This window comes from Camelus bactrianus, chromosome 4 (assembly GCF_048773025.1).
Source record: "Camelus bactrianus isolate YW-2024 breed Bactrian camel chromosome 4, ASM4877302v1, whole genome shotgun sequence".
Lineage (NCBI taxonomy): Eukaryota > Metazoa > Chordata > Mammalia > Artiodactyla > Camelidae > Camelus > Camelus bactrianus.
The window spans coordinates 43,973,664-43,991,677 of NC_133542.1; the positions used below are offsets into that span (position 1 = coordinate 43,973,664).

At 39.7% G+C, this 18,014-nt stretch overlaps 1 long non-coding RNA gene across 7 annotated transcripts in view; it reads right to left on the reverse strand.

The window, feature by feature from the left end:
• The window catches only part of LOC123616261 (uncharacterized), a 556,494-nt gene that overhangs the window by 525,778 nt on the left and 12,702 nt on the right, over positions 1-18,014 (reverse strand). For all 7 annotated transcript variants that reach the window (XR_012506409.1, XR_012506412.1, XR_012506411.1 and 4 more), the window contains exon 2: positions 8,080-8,207. This is a non-coding gene — a long non-coding RNA (uncharacterized LOC123616261). The remainder of the gene's footprint in view (positions 1-8,079; positions 8,208-18,014) is intronic.

Consider the following 18,014-nt stretch of genomic DNA (forward strand, 5'->3'; position numbering starts at 1 on the left):
AAGCTCTACTACTGTTAAAAGAAACTGATTAGGATCTATATCAAAAGGAATAAAACAGTCTATCAGCATGGCTGGATCTCAAAAGCATGTTGAAGGGAGAGGGGCGATGTTCAAAAGGAATGATATTTACATACATTTTAGAAAGCACTCACAAAATAATACTATATATTGGTTCTGGATATGGAGAGAGAGATGATGGATAGATGATAGGTAGACAGATAATAGTTTTATAGAGATATATAATGACATGCATCAAGCTATTCATTGCCTTTTGAGATGCTGGGAAGAAAATGGGATAGAAAATGATGTTTAAATGGGATATTAACAGTTAATTCTGGGTGATGGGAATATGGATGTTTGTTATGTTCTCTTTTATACTTTATTTTTAATTTTAAAGTAAATGATAATGTATTAAGAACCTACCATGAAGTTCTCTGGGTGGGGAGGAATGTGGAGACATGCAGCCCACAATGGAGACAAGATCCCGCAGGGCCACCACATCATCAACCACGTGGATTTACCTGTGCACGGCCCTTAGGTCCCTCTGTGCCTCCACTACTGCAATGCGGTATAGCTGTCATTTCACAATCACTTCTCCCGGGATGGTATGATCAGGGAGTTTATAGTAGAGGAACAGTATCACTGTAAAGAACTATTGGTGGTCTACGGAGTAGACAGCTCTCAGCCCAGGCTGTCTTTCAGGAGCTGCTTCCGGGCCAATCATTCAACTCATCAGAACCTATCCAGCCACACTTCATCAGGGAATGAACCACTCTGCCTCCTCACAGGACAAAGACTGCAGGAAAGTCAGGGAAACTTAGCAAGTAAAGACTTTAGTGGAACCCAGAAGCAGTCACTGAATAAAAGCTAAGTAGCAAAGAAGCAGCAAGCCCTGTTCATAAATCAGACTCAGGAAGAACAGTAAAGTACCTACTATGTTAAAATCCAAATTATCATTTGGTGAGTGCAACTTGGCATCCAGATGGACCACACTAAACAATGCCATTCTGTTTTATTATTTAAATATTATTTTGCGATTCACTTACTTCGCAAGTAGAGCTGCTTAAAATCTAATGCTTTATAGCAACCACATTATAGTTTTGCTCCACAGGGGAAGAATTTCTGTAGTTTTTGCATCTTTTGTGGTAGATAATTCTAAGGTTTTTAGGGACTGCATGATCAGCACGGAGGAAGGGAACTAATATACACTGAGATTTTTATCTGTCTTAGACCCTAGGCCACAAGCTTGACCCACATCATCTCACTTCATCCTCACAACAGTATAACATCAAGATCATCTAGAGATGATACTCTAGAGATTTTTTTTTTCCCCCTTGAATCTAGAGATTCTAAAGATGAGAAAACTAGGCTTCAACTGTTGAAGTAAGTCTTGCCCAAAGTCAGGTGGTTGGGAAGTGGCAGATTCAGATTTCAAACCTAGGCTGTTCAATTTCAAAGCCTTTGTTCTAGAGACAGCTCATTTAAGATACATTTTTTAAGGTAATATAGATTATAGTAGGAAATGTCATGTGTAGTCATCACAGTAAATGGAAATGGGAATTCTATGATATATCTGAAGGGTATATATGAGAGGTTCTTTCATAAGGTTTTATGAAAGAACCTGTGAAAACATGACTTTTTGGCATTTAAACCCCTGGCCCCCAATACTCTGTGGACTATGGAAATCTCCCTAATCGAGATTTAGTGATCTATGATCAAACTTTAATGAGCACATGAAACCCCTGGGGATTTGTTAAAAGGCAAATTCAGATTCAGCTGGTTTAGGATGGAAGTGAGGTTCTGCAGATCTAACAAGTACTCCAGGATAATGACCTTGCTGGTCCAGGGACCACAGTTTAAGTAACAAGGAGATATGGAATATTTAACCATTTTCAGGGGAAGATGGCCTCTAGGGACAGCCTCCTGCTGATGGAAACCATTATATCCTGTTTTGAATGACAAGAGATCATCTTAAAAATTATTTTTTTGAAGATCTTACGATTTATATCCTTCAGAACACACTGTAAAGGATGAATTTCCTACAAAAAGAGCTCCTCTCAAATCCCCCAAATTACAGATCTATCATTTCACCAAATATGTACCCAAATTCTGTGGTCTTGTTTTCTTCAATACATTGCACACGCTAATTCTCATTTAAATATTCAGCATAAGAAATAAGCTTGTTTCAAGATGGACTTTTTACCACTTTTTATACTTTGCTTCTCTTAACAGACGAACTGGTTAAAAACAGCAGCAAGTATTAGACAACTTTAAGCATTTTTTAAATAAAATCTATCCTCTTGGCTCTCAATAAAATGATCCAAGATACTTAAAGATCTTTTGAGAGACTTCTTTTGCAATACTACCTTTAAAATCACATTAAAGTGTAAATATTTCAAACCACCATTTCAAACAGCATGAAAAAGGACTATGTTTCAGCCATTCCCTTTTCCATTTATACCTAAGCAATGTATGCAAATTTTCAGAAACATGTTCTCTGTAATTAAAAAAGAATAGTTATCATTCTTACCCATTCTGAGAACATAATTCTACTGTAATGTTCTAAAGAAGATAGACGTATGATTAATTATAATCACGTAGAAGTGTTAACTTTGATTATAATTAAACCAAAATCAAAATTTTTGGTCATCATGTCTCTGCCACAAGACGAATCATGGTAAACAATTCTGATCCTTGGGTTCACTCATTTGATTAACTGGAGTGTATTGTGGCTAATGTCATTCTGACAGATCTGTCGGAATGCCTGTTTCATCAAGATTTAAACTTTTACATTATAGAACTGAAGACTATTACCCTCAAAATCTTCCAAGAATAGTGAATATCGTGTTTGCCTACAAAATAATCCACTCCCTCTTCTTTTGTTAACTACTCAATTCTCTTGAGTTATCTATATCCGTACATAATCACACCCTTCCTGCCCCATGAAGCCAATGTGCTTTGGAGGAAGCCAACTCCACCCTTAGCCAGTCAGCCCTAAGCCAAGCAGACTATCCCTTTCCCTGGGCAGAGTAATTGGTTCAGGGATGGACTCCTGATCCAACTGGAGTCAATAAAATATGAGTAAAGGTTTATTGTCACAATCCAGGAAAGAAGCTTCCTGACTCCTCAGAGGGAAGATTGATGAAGGAACCCTCTCCCTGTTCATGGCCAGTATCAATGAAGCCATCTTTTTACCACAAGGGGGAGCCAACCCTTTTAATGAAGTGAACACCATACAGCAGGGAGCAAAAATAGAAACCATGTGTAGACTGTTTCATGAAATACCCTTCACACACTCTTTCCATCTTCTAGTCAACCGATATTCCTCTAATTGATCTATGAAGACATTGTGAAAACCCCTCTACATGCCTCGCTTTAGTTCAAAAGTACACTCTGCCACATTTCCCCTGGCACCGCAGTCCAGTATCTCTGTCAAAGCAGGAAATGAGGTTACTGTAATGATGACCCAAACACTTCCTCTTCTTGGAACTTCAGGAAATAAAATAAAGCTCGTAATTCAATAGTTTGCAGAATCTCTCTTCCTCTTTTTGAAAACTGGAATGACAAAACTGCATTCCCATATCTGATCTTTCAACGTACATCGTTTGCCAGGATCATTCAACAATCTCATTTACAAGTTCTCTTTTTAATATGTTGAAATACAATTTAAAGAAGAACATGCATTTACAGCAAGGGAGTGCATCAACCTCTCTTAACAATCTTTTTGCCCATTTTGGCTGTCTCTTCCCCATGGACCACAATTCTAATTAAGGAAGGATTGTGATTATTTTCTCTACTGTGTTAAATTTGATAGAAGTTTTTTTGTCCCAAAAAAGAAGTTCAGAGATAGCCAGCCCATGGTAGGTATGGCAGCTCCACTGTCATCAAGGACTCAAGTGTGTTTTCTCTTCCAGTTCAGTAATCTTTACCATGTACCTCATGGTCCAAACTAGTTAAGAACATCAACCTTCTTGTCCATATTCTAAGCAGCACAAAGGAGAAAGGGGGGACAAAAGAAAATGCCCCTTTCTCTACAGAACCGCATTGATTAATTTATGCTAGATTGTTCTATGACAACATACTTCAAAATATGACATGCTTACCACATTTTTTTTCTCTCAACTCCTCAGATTTCTCTCTCACCACTTAGAATCAATCCTTATGTGGGTTTATGCCTCCTGTAATCTGACTTAATTTCCCACCCCTCCATGACACCCAAACACCTTGCACTGGGCCCTCTGCCACTGAAAGTTCCCTGTGCTGGTGACCTCCTCTCTGGAAGTCACCTTCACCTCCTTGCTCTGGCTGGAGCTTTCAGGCATCACATCAAGGGCAGCCCTTTTGAGGAGTGGTTGTTTTTCTTCTCATATCCTATATTCAACAAGGCTTGAGATGGGCAGAGATCTCCATTTGCTCCTTATCTTTATTTCCAAATTGTTGTTTCACCCCAGTCTCTAAAATCCTTTATTTATAAGGAAACATGTGTTATCAGATTAGATTACCGTGTTAACCTGCTCTTGTTGCAGTCGTCTACCTTCCACTGGTTCCCACACTGGTTTTAGTCCTTGTCATTACGAAATGCACTGTCTCCAGATTTTCCATGTAGGTCACCATCTCCTTTTCCTCTCACATCCCTCCAACAATCTTGATCCAATAATTCTTCAACCACATTTGTACTTCCACTGACTGCCCTACCACATTTCACTGTCTGCTACACACTTATTTGCCTCCTCGCCCTGGTTAGATTCCATAATCACTTATTATAGTGTTTCCCTTGCCTGCTGTGTCCTTATACCTCTCTCCTTCTGTCTTACACACCCAGCAAGACCCCAGTTCAACCAGGTGCCTGCCTCCAAGCAGCTGAACACGGCAGGATCAAGCTCACAAGCACTCTGACGGCTCACCATTTCGTGCTGTGCAAACTGGAGGGGCCTTAGCACTGCCCAGCAAGCCTTATTCTATATTTTGGACACAGTTTGCTCTCTCTCTCCTGTTTCACAATTTCTCCTTTCTCTGCAAACCTCCAACAACTCCTCTAGTTATTTTCAGCTGGAGCTTTTTGTTTGTTTGTTTGCTAAGAAAATAGAAACAAACCAAAAAGGTTAACTGATGTGACAACCCTCCCCAAATTTTCACTGAAAAGACCATGAGAGCCCCAGATTCTCCTGTAGGGAGATGGATGGGAAAAGTATAGAAAATAAGATAGTATCAGTAGCACTTTATCTTCTTTACATCTGCTTTTAAGGTCAGCTCTGGCTTGCTGTGTGGGGCCCTCCTAGCCAGAGCCCTGGGCATGCAGAGGTGACCTCTCGCCCAAAGTCATGGAACCCAGACTCCGGTCTTGGTTCCATCGACCTTACAGCTGCACAAACCTTCTTGCCCAAGCAGCGAGGATTACTAACTCAATTAAAGGCATGAAACAGCAGAGACATTATTTTCCTTATAAAATGGCACAGTCAGCTTCCATGCCAGATTTCTTTTAATGTATGCAAATAAATGGGAAGGTGGGAGGGGTTTAACTTTCCTGTAAATCTATCTAAACTCCTTTGGGGAAAGATGTAAATAAGTAGAGCTACATGTTCATTGTAAAGACCCAGACATGGTATTATCATCATTAGTAATAATTTAATTATATTAGCTAATTGTTATTACATTTTTACACATTCACTTGGAGGCAAATTTTGTCTTCCTGCTACCTCTGTCATTAAAACAAAAGAATAATGCTATCCTAGATGAGAAGAATAATGACTGCACCTGTCAAAATAGATTTATATCTTGAGGCTCAGACAGCCTCTGCAGCATATTTTTGCCAGGAATATCATTTGTTCTTTTTTCTTTTCTTTTCTTTTTTAGAGAAGACAGAAAGCAGATTTCCACTTTTTCTATTGAGCCTCCCTCTCCAATGATGCTTAGGGCAACAACCCTTCAAAATTAGGTACCAATCAGTGCCAATTCCTTTGGTAACCATTGTAATAACATTAACATGATGAACTAATGAGATATTAATGCGGTTGTAATAGACATTTCCATAGGAGTTCCATTGTAATTGAGTAGGTTAATAATCTGCCTTAATCTGTGCTTGGCAAGTATAATGTGTGATGAATAGGGAAACGCAGAATTCTGATGACTTTCAGCTTGTAAGGTGTTTACTCTTTCAAAACAGAGAAGAAATATCTATTTTTAAAAGCAGGTGCACAAGTGAACGTTGGAGAAAACTGAGCCCAGAGTGTCATAACCCCTTATTCCTCAAGGCATTTTATACATTTAACTTTCTAAACAGCAATAGATGAGGGGACTGGATATTTAAGATCTTTATTTGTATTCGAACGCATCTGGTAGTTCATCCATTTATTTGACTTTTAGTCTATCAATACTTAGCAATTAAAATTAAGGATGGCAGAGCCTTAGGAATTCAACAATGGTACGATCAGCGTTGCTTTTAAAGAAAGAAAACACTACATACCCACCCCCGCCACACATACACTCACAGCCACACAGATACACATACCTATATACACACACATAAATATATACACACAGAAACAAAGACACATACAAACACACATGTGTACACTCACATACAGAAGAACTCCTACTGTTTGAGAGTAATAAAGAAATAAGGTCAGGAACCCAAAAAGAAATAAAAAGGAATGAGGTGATGGGAAAGAAAAAGCAAAAGCAAGATTGAAAAGCCAAGATATTCAGAGTCTTTCAATTGGATTCAAAAGGATACCTGCAAATAACCCTGGTTTGAACTCTGCTGAAAGAGAGAGGAGCGGAAAGAGCAGGACCTTTGTATGATTATTTATTCCGACAAACAACAGCACATGGCAACTCAGAGCCTTTCTATTCCCTGAGCTAATATTTGGAAGACATTGTATCTCCAGGGCAAATTCTAAGTGTTCCTCCTCTCTCTGAAGTAAAGAGGAAAGGGGAAAAAATCAGAGGTTTCTATTATCCAAGGATAAAAAGAAAATACTGATGAAATTCAACATTGAACATTGTACGAGGAAGATAAAAAATTAAGAAGAAAGTATGATGATCAGCTTTACACAGCAAATACAAATGAAGGCTGTGTAAACCCATGTGGGCTTTTTTTAAGGTAGACTGTTGTTAAATTAACTGGCAGCATTTCAAAATCCCTTAACAGAGCATGCTGCTGCCAATTCTATTCCAGTCTTAACCCCCTCTACATGAGATCTGCTTTCCTAAACTGCTCCAAGTGGCCTCAGTTCTGCCCAGCCTGAACATGAGGAGGTGGCCTGCGGGTTCACTGGTTTCCTCCCATCTTCCCCAATTCCCTTTCCAGCTGATAATTACAATGGCCCCATCCCTCTGCTTCCCTTGGTAGCACCTTGTATCTGCCTGGAGCCCAGCCACCAGGGCTCTTGTTTTGCCCTCTCATCATATTCAACCCACAATGACTAGAGGGGATTGTCCAGATTCTGTCTCAAGTTTCACCCAGAATTTCACTACTTAGCAAACTTTTGGAGCCACCTATAAATTTGACGCTAGTAAGAGTTTTCAACACTAAGACTATTGTAGAATTAAGCAGGCAGACCAGGTAGGAGAAAGGCCACCATCATGGAATTCAGAAGAGCCTGTTTTCAATTCTGGTTTCTCCACTTAACACCTTATGCTACTTCATCATTAGTGCATTTCAACTTCCTCATATACAAAAATTATCTGTATTCATCTCCTTAGTTTGCAATAACAGAATACCACAGACTGGATGGGATAAACAACAAAAATGTATTTTCTCACAGTTCTGGAGGCTGGAAGTCCAAGATCAAGGTGCTGGCATGGTGGACTTCTGGTGAGACCTCTCTTCCTGGCTTGGAGACGGCTGCCTTCTCAGTATGTCCTCATGTGGCCTTTCCTCTGTGTGCACGTTAGAAAGTTCTCTGGTGTCTCTTTCTCTTCTTATAAGGACACCAGTCCTATGGGATTAGGTCCCACCCTTATGAGCACACTTAATTACTTTCTTAAAGGCCCTGTCTCTAAAAACAGTCACATTGAAGGTTAGAGCTTCAACATATGGGTTTGGGGAAACACAATTCAGTCCCCCATAACACCTACCTTGGAAAATTGCAAGGATTCCCAGACTTTTCACACTCCATGATGGACACTCCAGCCCCAAAATGTACAAAGAGGGTGAGAAGAGACAGAGCAGGTCAGGTCAAGGCAGCATTGTTTCAGGAACATTTCTGTGAAAAAAAAAAAAAAGAAAAGAAAACTTAGCTCTTATATTTTCTCAGGCCCTTATTGGCAAAGATTCTACATTTATAAGAGATAACTAAATAATGGATAGTTTTATTCTTCTATTAGGAAACATTGGGATAACCATAGTCCACATGGCCAGAATATGCAGAATTCTAATTTTTGTCCCCGCTGTTGACTGACATGGGCATTTTGAATATTACAATTTCCCTCTATTCTTAGAGGAAATCAAATATTGCATAACAAACCACAGTGCAAACAAAACTATGTTATGATTCTCAGCAATTATAAATAACCAGATTGGCCTTAATCAAATTGGGGGAACATTTAGAGTCTACTGAGTCCATTAGCTGTGGTGTAAGATAAACAGAATAAATAGAATACTCTTAATGAAAGACACAGACTATTGCTACTCTGCCCATCCCCTTTCTGAATGGGCATAGTGATGTGCAGTAGCTTGAGATCAGGTGACTGGACCCCAGGTGGATCCTTAACCCAGACTTTGCTTAACCCTATATTAGTTAAGGAAAGGCCACAGTTACCATGTCTTCTCAGCAACAGGGCCTATAAGGCCCACTATTAGCTCTATTTCCTGATTAGACCCCCAAGAAACCTCATAAGAAGCCCTTCTCCTTCCTTGGGCTGGCTTGAGTTTCTCTCTCTGCAATCAAGAGAACCATCACTACCAGTGTGGCTCTAGGACTGTAGGTTTTCTACGCCTTTCCATGCTATCATATCTAGGAAAACACTCCAAAATCTGAATGCTTCTCAATCCAGTGGCTCCTAAAGGAATTTTTGTTGGTATTTTGTTTATTAGATGCTATGTATCTTATTCTATTACTCTTACTCCACATTCAAAGTGTGCGGAGATATAAGTCGGTATTGAATCACCATAATAGGATATATCCATTTGCAAAGAATTTGTCTTGGCAACTGCAGACAAACTCACCTATAAATATTAAAACATATCTTGAGCTTAAAAAAAACTGGTTAATGTTTCTGGTTATTTATTTTATACATAATAGTTTGTACCTCTTAATCCTTTACCTCTGTATTGCCACTCTCTCCTTCCCTCTCCCCACTGGTAACCACTAGCTTGTTCTCTATATCTGTGAGTCTGCTTCTTTTTTGTTATATTCACTAGTTTGTTGTATTTTTTTTAGATTCCACATATAAGTGATATCATACAGTATTTGTCCACCAGAACTTGAAATTTCCTTCTTTCTAATGATGACAGCAATACTTCCCCAAGCTGACAGAGTCACTACAAGGAGTCAACAAGGCAATAGATGCACAGAGGTGACTGGATAGTTAGAATGCAGCTTCAACAGTAGGCTTTAGAAAATAATACATAATTTACCGGTATAAGTAAAATTCTACTTTGATAATTTCAAAATAGTGATTATACTTCCATTTTGAAATGAAAGAATGCTATATTCAAAATATATGGAAATGTCCTTTTATCTAACAAGTCTCCACTTTGACATGCAAAATCTGCTTACAAGAACCAGCACGTGAAGTCTCCTTGTAGCCGACCTCCGCCTGACTTGGACGTGATGGCTGACGTCAGTTGTCCTTCCTCATCCCCACCCCACTTCCACTCTTCCTGTTTCCATCCTCAGTGTCACAAGGATAGCAGGTAAATCTATCTCACTTTGCATTGTACCCTCAGTGCTCAAAAAATGCTAGATTTTGATGAATAAAGTCTCCTCAAAAACTATTCCTTCTTGTGCACAAACTACACTGTTACAACATAAATTTTCTCTTTCCTTCATTTTTATTCAGGAATCCTCAAAACATCAAAATGTAAAATATATATATATATATATATATTTCAACTTCTCCAACTTGATTTAAGTTATTGAGGTCAGGAAATTTATCTTTGCCTTTTTATATTATTTCCATTGCCTTTAATGCAGTAGATGCTCAATAAATGCTGGCTGATTGGTTGAATGATAACTTGAAAATTTAGTGAAAAAATTGACAATTCATTTCTTTTTAAGTCAAATCAGTTTTTGTCATGAATTGACTGATCAATGCCTCAATATTCTAACACACAAGTGGTGATTTGAACCAATATAACCATATAGGGCATTAGGAGAGTCATAAAGTTTTCAATTCTTAACCTTATTCTTATTCGGTATCTTCAAAACCTACTTTGTTTTAATGGGGAAAGGATTGCCAAAGAATATATAGGAGACACCTTGGGGAAACAAGGGAGGAATTAACTCCGAAGTTTTCTAGTTTGAAAGATTAAAAAGCACTCCAAAATAAAACAAGTCAGCATTCTCAATGCTAGAAAATGATGGTGACTAAAAAAGTCTTTCCGCCTGTATGAGCACCATCCTCCACCCCCATCCCTAGTGCTGGGTAACTCAGAGGTATAATTTATGATGGATTCACAAACAAAATGGTCAATGGTTCAGCACAAACCAAACATGAGCAGACACATTTCTAAACCCAACCGTCATGCTGCTTACACAATCTGTTGATCCACTGAACAAATATATGTTGAAAGATTAAGCGGGAGTTGACTGCCATTCAGGAAGATAAATGTAGAGTAGACTCATTTTCCGCCTGACTTAATGCTTAAGGATTTGTATTGGAAGGATGCTGGGGAGGGGATGTCTACGGGGGATGGGAGGAAGGGAAATTCCAGTCACCCAGATCTTTAGATGAGATTATCTCACCAAGGACCTCACACAGAGGCCTTCACCAGACACCCCTCACATCCTGGACCTTCTTTTCCCCTTATTCTTTTATTGTAGAAAAAAAAAAATCCAACAAGTGCTGTAGGAGCACTTGGCTGGGCTATTCAGGCCTCGTTGATGGAGAGATAGGAGACAGAACGTTTTATACAGTACAGTTTGAGATTTAAAAGAAGGGGGAAAAGTCAGCCAGTCCTAAAGGCACATTGTTATCCAGCTGTCTCATAAACAGGCTGCGAGCCATTAAGCTATAGAGAGAACTCAATGCCTGAAGCTACAAACTCAGTGTTCCCGCTGGTGGGGCCAGTGTCATCCCCAGGCAGAGTGCTGGGCCAGCCTTGATTCGGCTCATTCTTGTTGACACCGTCCTCAAACGAGGTATAAGGCCAGGCTTCTGGAGTTGCATTTATCCAGCTTTGCTGGGCTGAAAAAGACAGCCCTTCAGTGCTGTCCATCCTGCTGTAAGTGTTTGAGTTTCACAAGAGAGCTTCAAGAGAAAGAAAGCAAAAGAAAGAGAGGGGAGGGAAGAGGGAGAGAGGAAGGAAGATAGGAAGGAGGGGAGGGAGAGAGGGAGGGAGGAAAGGAAAGAAAGAGAAAGCACAATCATTTGTACAACGTAAGTGGAATTGCCTTGATTTGTAAACCTGGGCCATGGCTACAATACAACAATGCGATCATGCTGCTTCCTTGTTTAGCAAGCTGTGAACAATTTTCAGAGACATCCAACAACTCTGGCCTGGTTGGAAATGCATTCAAAAAGAAAACCACTGAGCACTGCAAAAAGAGATGGATCTTGACCTACCAAAGTACAGGTGCCAATAATGCACTGGGAAGCAATTCACTTTGATTCAACATTTATTGAACACCCACATAGGTCAAGACACAAGAGTAGGAACCACGCAAGCTTGCAAAAGACCTGGCTCTTGTCCTTGCAAAGTGCATATGCCAGAAAAGACGGTGTGGACGAGCGCAGAGTGGTGCTCAGGTGTCCAGGAAGAGGTACGTTTTCCTTTGTGTAGGAGAGTAAGTTGAATCTTCTAAATTGGGAAGAATTTTAGGCAGATGCTAGACTTCAACAGTGCCGTGAAGAAGAAAAGGGAGATGAGCATGGACAGTTTCACATATACATTGAGGACATGAAGGCCAGAGAAGAAAACAGTATTCAAAATAAACCAAGAAATCTTTATCTGCCAAGCAAAGCGGTAAGTTTGGAAATCAAGAGGTAACATAAAAATGGCTGATGAAAGGCCTTGAAGCTATTTTTAGCTAGTCATAAGCCCTTGTTTTTCATTTTGAAATGCATCTAGCACAAGATGAAGAATTGCAAAACTATAAATGCGTGCACATAATTCTCTAAGTCAAATTTCTTTGGATTCTTGTACTTTTTAACTTTTACTTTTGTTTCGTCTCATCAGATTTCTGACCCTGAGTCATCCCAGGCATCCAAGTTGAAGAGGTTAATGACCAACATATTCTAGCCCACTATTTTAGTTTTTTCTTGTTTTTGTTTTATTTCACTGGGAAATTTTGCTGGGATTTAAAGTGGGACTGCATAACAAGTGAGTTTGAACCATCCCTTCAACATAACACCTCCATCTTCTCCCTGGTGACACTGTTGTTAGCCTTCTCTTTCATGAGCACCCTCCTTTCAGGTAAAACCAACCATTTCATAGCATAAGTCTCAATCAACAAATTTTAACTTTTGACCCAGTGAGCCTGCAGTCCATTTTATTCCATTTGTTGATTTTAACCAAACATCATTGACTTTGAACAGCTTAATCTTAAGCATCTGATCTCTCCTCCTTTGGATGGCTAGAACTTGGCAAGCCAAACGCTAACTACAAGAATAGAGAAGAAGAAACGCTAAAACTAGTGACTTCACTGGAAATGGCTCGCAGTCTAAAGAAAACAGGACCATCTGGGTTAAGTTATAGATTGAGCTTTCTGTTTGGTTTTGCTTCAGGTGGGGGGGAGTTTTCCCTTGATCATCCTTTTTACACTTTTGTCAAATAGCACAGGGTCAGATATTATTCTATAAGTGGCTTTAGGTTTTCTGCAAGTCTACCCCATTGGAGAAGCAAATCTTGCACATGATGGAAGCTGGAAAGTGTTCTCCTGTATGTTCATACAGCTTCCTAAACTTACTTATTCTCTGCCCTGGAGTGCACAGGGAACACAGCGTATGGTCCACTCTCATCAGCCCCAGTCACCTCAGGTCCAGGTGAGTAACTCTGTCTCAAAATACCTCCATAGGTGAGGATGAGCTAGCTGATGCAAAGCATAATCTGAGACAGTCTTTTCACCCAGTGTGCACAGGGACTGGAACAGGCTCTCCTGACTGATTTGCGGCTGTCCCAGGGACGGGAACAGCATGATGTGGCTCAGCCCTACTGTGGCAAGAGGTCACACTGCCCTGGGTAGCCGTCAAAAAAGGCATGGAGAAGGACCAAATGGTCATTGGGGGATTTCAAGGACAGGAAAGTTAATGACTTTGCCACAGAATTTGATTCTGGATTGAAAAAAAGAACTCTATTTTAATTTCCTAAACCTAGGAGAAATTCTTTCAGAGTAGCAAAACTAATGGTACCCAAAGCTAATGGAGTGTTCTAAGAAGTATTTTATTCCTTTCTCAATGAAGCTCCACGTGTATGATGACATTTTCAGAAGGAGCTAAAAGCTATTTTCCCAAAATTAAAAGTGCAGTTAGAAAATCTGCTCCAAATACAATGGTCTGCTGGCTTTGAAATATTGCTCCAGAGACAAGCCCCGTGGCGCTGGAGAAGACCTGAATCAGCAGGAGGCGGGAAGGGGCGTGAAGACGGTATTTATTATGTCTCGTGAAGACTCCATAGGTCACTGCTGATTTCTGTTTACACTGCGCTGACCCTTCACACTCCAGAGCAGTTTGTTCAGCTGTGATCTACAGCCGAGAGTACACGCAGTAAGTCACCTGCCGGGCCCTGCGCTAGCCGACCAGTGTTCCCGAGAAAACAGGCAGGGCTCTGTGCCGAGAAACGCCCACCAGCCCGCAGCTCTTTGAATTGTCTGTTTTCTCACTTTGCGCTTTTGTACTAATAAAAATTACATGTCTTGGGATCCTACTGTAAAGCATGATCCTAATAGACTGGATTTTAACAGAGCGATTATTTCCACTTTACACTATGGTAACTGGAAAATGAGCATGTAGAAACAACCCTATCTGTGGGTCACTGCTCTACCCATCCCAATTTGGAGGTGTTCAAATACTGATGTGCAATATAATGCTTTTTGTAACGGATTGTGCCAACTCTTGCAAAGGGTTATTTGAGGTCTCCATGCTGTGTTTGTAGAGAAACATGGACAGTTCTGTTATCCTATGAGGTTGATGTCTACAGTCTGACTTACTGGGGTCCTGTTTCTTGAACTTGGAACTCCCTGGTCATTTTATCTACCCATTCAAGAGCAGAAGGTTCCTCCTGTGCTTCCTGGGTGTGATTGCTTAACTGCACTGCCACAGAAAAGAAACGTTTTGTGATTTTTCTGAGGCTAACAGCAGTCTCACACCTGTGTGATATAAGCAGTAATAATATAGTGTTTGTTTCCCAGACAAAATTCTAATTCCAGGGACGGGGCTCCTTTAGTCACTCAGTCCAGAACTATAGCATTAGCTCATGTGGGCTCTCTTAAAGGGGAACTCCCATACACAGATTACCCTTTGTGATGGCCTCCTCTGGAAAACCTGCTACACCTGCCCCTATCCTATGTCCACTTAGCACCCCCATACTACCCCTGTGACAGCACTCGATACTGTACAATCACCTCCACACAACTGGTTGTTTGAGGACAGGATCCATCTATGGATCCCGGTGTATCCATAGAGCACCTGTGCCCAGCACAGTGCCTGACACACAATAGGTGCTCAATAAATGCAGGAGTAAACAGTGATTCTTTAACTTCCTCCCTAAAAGCCACTGGTATCTGGGGCCCTGGATTCCTTTACAAAAATAAGAAAAAGAGAGAGAGAGAAAAGGGGGGCGGGAAGAAAATGAAATAGAAGATAAAAAGAAGGGAAGAAACAGAAGAAAGGAATGAAAGAAATGAAGGGAAACCCATAGCTCTGTGTCTAACATAAGGAATGACAGGCCAATAAAAGAAGTAACATTGATGAATATAAAGTGATCAAGTAAGCACTATTTTTTGAAGATGAAACAAAACAGAATTTAGAATTCTATTTCCAGCACCATGGCAGACTAATCCCTCCAGGCATAACTAAAATACTGAATAAAATATTTAAAATGTCATTTGAATGCATGGCGTGGTTGGCAGGAAAATATAGGGATGGATTGGAGGCCAGAGAAGGGTGAGAAACTCAGAGGTAAGGAAGCAGTAGAGAAAGCACTTATCATCCAACCTGGGGCTCCAGCAGGGGAGCAGGTCAGATTGAAAACCTCTGGCATAAAGCTGCTCCCCAACCCCAGATATAAATACTCTCAGAGGGTAGGGGAGAAACATTCCATACACTTTACAGAGGGAGATGTTGGGCAGATATGCCTCTCTGGGCTTTGGCCTTGAATCTGCATAAAGTCAAAAGAAAATTAAGCCTGGAGAATTTCTAACCACAAGTCCCATCTATGTAGGAGTGATGTAAGAATGCCCTCTATCTGTGTAACTCCTGGGAAAATACACATGGAAAAAACATTTCTTTACACGGTCCAACTGTCACATCCACATGCTATCAATGAAAGAGGAAATAAAGAAGAAAGACAAGCCACCTCCATTTCCTGGAAGTTGTGCACAGCAATTCTGGCCACAACTTACACATATGACCATACCCAGCTGTGTTTGTGGCCTTTATTCTGGTTTCCAGGGTTCTACTGATGGAAAGAAATGGAAGAATGAATTTTGGGGGTGGTGAGTTCTGCCTTTTTCTTCAAATATTGAGACAATCCCCAAGAGAGAATTAAGGTAGTATTTGATCCTTGGACGCCTTTCTGATTAGTAATAGGATTTTTTTTGAGTTTCATTGTGAAATAAATTGGTTTGGTTTGTTTGTCTTCAAATTTTCATTAAAAAAAGATAACTAGGTAAAAAAAAATATTTGAAATTGGAAATCAATTTCTTAAATAATAAGAAAAAGGGAAGAAGGATCCAAGAGCAAGAAATCATATAAACTGCAATTAAAGTTCTTTTTCTCAGGGAACTTGAAGTTCCTAGAATAGACAAAACTGTTCAGAACTGAAGTGGCTTATTGTTTCCTACCTATTTCCTTTCATTTTGCTCCTCATAACACAAATTCCCTCAAAAGAGTGTAGTAGCCAAGCCCTCCTGCCGAGCTAGAAAAACAGCTGAATGGCTCCCTTTTGGTGGAATGTCTTGCTTAGGGCTTTTTTTGTTTGTTTGTTTCTTTGTTTTAGGTTTCTGACTAAAGCATAGGAATAATTTGCCATCTTAAGTTTTAAAAGATTTAAAAAGAGACATTTTTTATAATAAGATAGCATCTTCAAAAAAAAAACCCACAGTCAATGTTACTAAACGTTCTTTGCAGAAGAGAACTTTAAGTGTCCCTTCAAAGGATTAGCTTTACATTAAAAAGATAAATAAAAATTATAGCACCAAACCTGAAAATCCTCAATAAAGGCATGTGTAAGTTTCCAGAAATAAGGGAGATAGTTTTTGTGTGGTGCTTTCAGCTACTCTACAAAAAAATAAAAAATAAAAAGTAAATGAACAAATAAAATAGAATTTACTGTTGTGTAAATATCAAAATGACAGTGACTGGTAAGATGGTTATTCTGGCGAAGTTAAAGAGGGAACTAAAGTATGGCCTGGTTGGGGATGCACAGAGGACACTCACACTCTTGCACACTCAAACATACACCTATATAGACATACTCGTGTAGTGAGTCACAGCAACCACTATATCAGCACAGAAGTTTTCCAAATGATTCAGCCCTGTTATCTGAATTTTCAGTATCTCTCCTTAGTCACTGTGCATGGATAGCAATAAACGTACTATAATCTACTGCCCCAAGAGGGGGGAAAAAACAAAGAAAAAGCCCCTGCTAAAAAGTGGTTGCTTTCTGAAGAACAGTGACAGTAGAGAGATTTTGTCCTCTAGCATTTTAAATGACTCTGGATTTATTTGGTAAGTGTATTCCTTGTACCAGGAATCCTCTGCCCTCCAGTCATCTTCCTTTCCCCTCTGAGACTCCCTGGGTCCCTGATAGTAAGGCACCAAAATGTAGAATTTATCCAACGGGCTTAACTCTCTAAAAGATTGGGATTATGAAAAAAATTACAGATAGTTAGCTAAATCATGATTTGAGATGGGTGTATTTTGTAGGATTATTTTTGGTTCACTGTAATGTAGATCCACATAAAAAAACATACCCCAATATTGTATTTTTCTTTTGTAACAAGTCCAGGAGTAGGTCATCCTGTTCTATTTGTATCTTTTCACTCTGCCATCTTTAGCATTTTGCTTTCATCCTTCTGGCCTCAACATAGTAGCTATTTCTCCAGGCATCACATCCCCATTCCAGACAAGAAGAAATAAGTGACAAAGAGGAAAAGCAAATGTCTTTATCAGGAAAATAGAACTTTCCTAGATATCCCTGATAGAATTCAGCCTGTGTCTTATTGGTCAGAAGTAAAAGAAAAGCTACAAGGAAGGCCACATAAAAGACTGTTTTCATTAGACATGTTGCCACCTCAAACAAATCGGGTTCTAATAGGAAGGATAAGAAAGAATGGTATAAATATTTAATGCCAACATTCTAGAATTTCAATCCATGGAGAAAGTAATTAAGCTTCTCAAAGGAAAGTATAATATCATATTCACTTTTTGCTCTCCAAGTGCTGACACATAGTACATGGTCATCCAGCAACTATTTCTTGAGCTCCTATTGTATGCCAGGGGCTATTTTAGGTGCTTGGGATGCACCCAGATAAAAATTCTTGTCCCCTTACATCTTACATTCTAGCGGGCAGAGACAGATAGTAAACTATAGTTACAATAAATAAATAAAGGTTGCAGTTTGTGCAAAGGTGATAAATTCTGCAGAAAAAAGAGAAAGTACAACTGAGTAAAGAGGATTAGGAGAGGAG